The sequence below is a fragment of the Musa acuminata genome, chromosome BXJ2-10 (genome assembly GCF_036884655.1).
Source record: "Musa acuminata AAA Group cultivar baxijiao chromosome BXJ2-10, Cavendish_Baxijiao_AAA, whole genome shotgun sequence".
NCBI classification, from domain to species: Eukaryota; Viridiplantae; Streptophyta; class Magnoliopsida; order Zingiberales; family Musaceae; genus Musa; species Musa acuminata.
The window spans coordinates 6567794-6572500 of NC_088347.1; positions in this window are offsets into that span (position 1 = coordinate 6567794).

Genomic DNA, 4707 nt, shown 5'->3' on the forward strand with positions numbered 1-4707 from the left:
ATTGAGAAAAGTGTGCAGGATTAACTACAATAGTGGAAAGATATAAAACAAATGTTGTGTCAGAGTCCAGATCGAGATTTCATTGGGAGTTCATCAGAAGTCCAGACATTCATCAGAAGTTCTCTCGGAATTGATTGAGAAGTCTAAGAGCTTGCCAAAGAAGCTCATCGGAACTCGCCAAGAAGATCATCATAAAGTCTAGGAGCTTACCGGGAGTCTACTGGAACATTGCCGAGAGATCGTCGGAAGTTCGCCGGAAGATCGTCGGATGCTCGCCGAAAGAATAATTGATATATCAGACCAATATTGCTTAGTTAATGTCTTAAATTATCATAGTTATACCTTAAGTTGAGTTAAGATTGGGAGGTAATCTCACTAACTCAGTTAAGGGCCAACTAGGCTCTTAATAGGGCTAAATTGGACCAGTTGAAAAGCTCATTCAGCACTTGAAGTCACGGCCAACGCTGGCACCGCCTAGGACTCAAACTTCCAAGTGGTTTGGGCGATGGCACCGCCAGCAGTTAATGTTGTCAGGTGGTAGTACTACCTTGTCAAGCGATGGTACCACTAGAGATCGATCTCCGAGCTCTATCAAGCGGTCATACCGCCTAGACTGAGTGGTGGTGCCACCCAATGTCAATCTGTAGGCGGTAGTACCATCCAATAATGGCAGTGGTACCGTTAGTACCTTGAAATCCAAGGATGTAACACTTTTTTATTCTAATTATGAAGCTATTATGGCCTATAAATACCCCATCATTTTCTGTATGAAAAGACATGAAAGTGTGAACAAAATATTGAAGTCTTGGAGTATGAAAGTATTGTAAAAGTGAAAAGAGTCCTCCTCCTCCCTTTCTAAGTATTGTGATCATTCAAGAGAGGTGTGAGGCTTGTAATGGTTATCTCCTAAATCCGTGAAAAGGAGAAAACACTATAAAGAGATAGTTGGTCTTCACCAATTGAAAGAAGACCATTAGTGGACGCCAGTGACCTCGACGAAGGAGGAATCGGAAGTGGATGTAGGTCACAACGACCGAACCACTATAAATTTTGATATGCTCATTTTCATTATGCTTTTCATTACTGTCATTATTTTCTAAATTAATTGCTAGTTCATTTACTTTAAAGTCAAGCACTTTCCAAGATTAGTTTTTAACGAATGAAAAATTTACAAAACCGACAATTTTTTTGCTGCACTAATTCACCCCCCTTTTATAGTGCTACTCTTGATCCTAACACATTACGCTAGTTGCACTATGCTTAACGTAAATATTAATGCTTATATATGTTTAACCAATATTTTATAGAATACTAAGAATGATATTTTTGGAATGCATATACTGAAATATTAAAAGTTAAAAACATGAACATATCATTTAGAAGCATATGAAGTGAGAGTAACATATACAAATTATTTATTCTTCTATTAACATTCTAGTTGTAATTCAATATATGTGAGACTCGAGCATATCATTTACCTTATCCTTATAATTATAATTTTGTTCTCCTTAAACAAATTAACTTAATATTGTAGTTAGCCAAAACTTATAATTTGGATGGAGGGTTATTTAAAAACTAAATATTACCATCTTTTGGTCCCTATCTATAGGATAAATAATTTTATTCATCATCTCTGTAAGGGCATAGAGATTATCCCTAATCTTTTGGATGTTTCTAATAAATTTGTATTATGTTCTAGCCTATGGAGAATTGACAATATCTATGGATCTTTTTCTAATTTTGGATGATCAATCACCCATAACCGGGGCTTATCTTTTATTGACAGAGACGAGGTGGTTCGCCCTTTCAATAGATATGTGATATATGATGCTTTTTCTCCTTTTTAGTTGGTTAATAGTCTAAGGCCAAAAGGTTTTACTATCAAGTTTTATCATTTCAATTTAGATATCATCTTTGATTTGTTGATTCAAGCGTTTCAACACTTGTATGATCATAATTTTTTTTCCCCTTTGATTAGATTAAGACTTTTATTATATTTATTCTAAAAATTAAGAATTCCCAAGAGATTAAGGATTTTTGTCCTATTTCTCTTTGAAATATCAATTACCATATTCGTATGAAAGTATTAGCCAATCATTTCAAAATACACTCAAATTCTCTTATCTCATATGAGGAGTTTGATTTCACTTCGGATCATTCGATTTATGATAATATCTTTTTGGTCCAATAGATGACTCACTTCTTAAACAACTTTAAGAGTAGGAATCCTTATATCATTCTTAAATTTGATATGTAAAAAACTATATAATCGACTTTGGTGATATGCAATTTTAAAATTTTTCTACTTAGATAATTTCTAGATAAATTTATTAATTAAATTATAACTTATGTTTCTATCCTAACTTTTGCTTGTGTCCTAAATTTGGTCATACCTCTTTTTTTTTTTCAAAAGGAAAAAAAGAAGCAATAGGCAATGTTCACACCATTCTCATTTTGGCTCAAATTTTGACCTTCTTATTCGATGCTTGCTTTAGAGTACATTTATCTCGGACTTTCAAGATTTGTCATTAAATATATAAATATTTTATTATACTTTTATACTAACAAATGGTCTTATCAAACCATTTGTCACATGTTTGAGTCGTATGAAACTCTTGCTTGCTAATAAGAAGGTGAATGTGTCTAAATATGAACTTTTATTTTTATTCCCTAAAAGTATTAGTAAGATCAAGAGGGATATTTTATTTTCTTCTTATTTAAGGAGGGGCATTTTTCTTTTAGGTACTTTGAGTACTCTAAATGCTCTTAGAAAGACAGAAAAATATGACTTGACCAATCGTGTTTAACCTATTGGATAAATTGTATTAACGGCAAAGGTCTCTCTTCATACTGTTCTTATTAATTATGTTTTAAACTTCATCCCCTTAAGTTCTTTGTGTGTCAAATAAATGTCTATTAATTACTTTTACCTAAGAATGATGGGGTTTGGATATTAAGGATTTACACATTGTGAAATTTATGCTTAAGGGAAGATAATCTTGCATTACTTGAATGATTCTAACAACTTATGAGCCAATGTGGTCATGCCAAATATGAGGTTATTGATCCTTGAGGCATTCATTTGTTTGTAAAGACAATCGGAGTTGAAGACTTGTTTTTATTTGCTTGGTAGTTTTGTTAAATTTGTGAATAATGCATATCCTTGAATTTTGGCTATTGTGTTATATTTTCATACTTTTATAATATTTATATTTTACAATAATCTTGTTTTATTTTTGATTTTATGGTTGACAGAAAGTAGTTTATTTTTTATTTTTGATTTTTGATTTTATGGATGATTTTTTATCTTGAAGCTAAAATGCAAGGGGGATTATTTTTATTAAATTTATTTATCATTTTTTGTGGAGGCTTCCGATTTAACTTAGAATCAAGGTAAAAGTTTATCTAAAAGTTTATCATGGATGGCTATTAGCAATTCATTTCAATGGTTTTTGTTCGGTAAGGAGTTTTTTTTTTTCTCTTGTCAAATTTCCTATTTTTTCTATGGTAAATTGTTGAAAGAAAGAAAACCTGAGGTTAATTTTTTGGCATAATGGGATTAGATTTTTGAGGGGATGCAGCTTTCAACTGTAATTGCTAGTGGTTTTGGTGGATTTGAATATAATTATTCTTAGTTAATTAGTTATTTTCTCTAATATTTTTCACCTAATAAGTAGTGTAGTTTTGATTAATAACGGGGTAAGTGTTTGATAATCCAATCCCTCTTATTGGATGAGTTAAGCCAATTTATGATGGTTTCAAGGTCTAGGGTTTATTTTTCACATACTAATGATCCCATTTTTGTTGGATGTATTGATCCTATTTTTGTTGAATATATATACATATACTTATACATATATGATGAGGGTAATAATTATGATAAGACTCACGTGATATCAGTTGCATCAGGTGACGCATCACGCCTCTGTCAACTTAATGAGCCACCCGATCAACGCGGATCGGAATGCCTGCCGAGGCACATTAACACCCTACTCATGCTCGATCCTCCACGCCATGCCAATGGTAATGTCAGACACTATCAGAAATACGATCCTGCTCCCTGCGGGCAGGCACATCATACAACGGTAATTTTCACTATAAAAACCCTCACGCACGATAGGGAGGAGAAAAAGGGACAACTTAGCTAAAGAAACCCCCTGCGACTAGCCACTAACTTGATCGTCGGAGGGGTCGGGCCGAGCTTCGACCCGACCTGTGTGCAGGTACGGAGACGGAGCTGCTTCCCCCCAACGCCGAGGAGAGGGATCCTTCCCTACGAGCCCCGACGTGATCCGATCCGCGCAACCGCCCACATCAGCGACCCCGAGAGACCTTGAGCAAGATCCCCGCCATCCGGACCCGAACCGAGCCGCGTCGGTCCCGAGGCCACGGCATAAAGTTGTTTATACAAACAAATTTGTGCTAGAAGGAGGGCCCGAATGCCAGGGGATCGCCCAATTGACTCAGACGAGCTCACAACTAAGGCGTCACACCCGATCGGAGCTCCGGGGGAACACCCACCACGTGGAGAACCTCGAGACGAACCCCTCGCCATGACTTCAGAGCACTATTGGCGGATATTTAACGACCCGGGCTTGTCGCCGCCCGACGGCACCCTAGTTAGCCCGTCACCCGTGTCGTCCAAGGCCTTTCAGGACCTCACTCATCAAGTCCGAACTCTGACCGGTATGGTGCAATCCATTATCC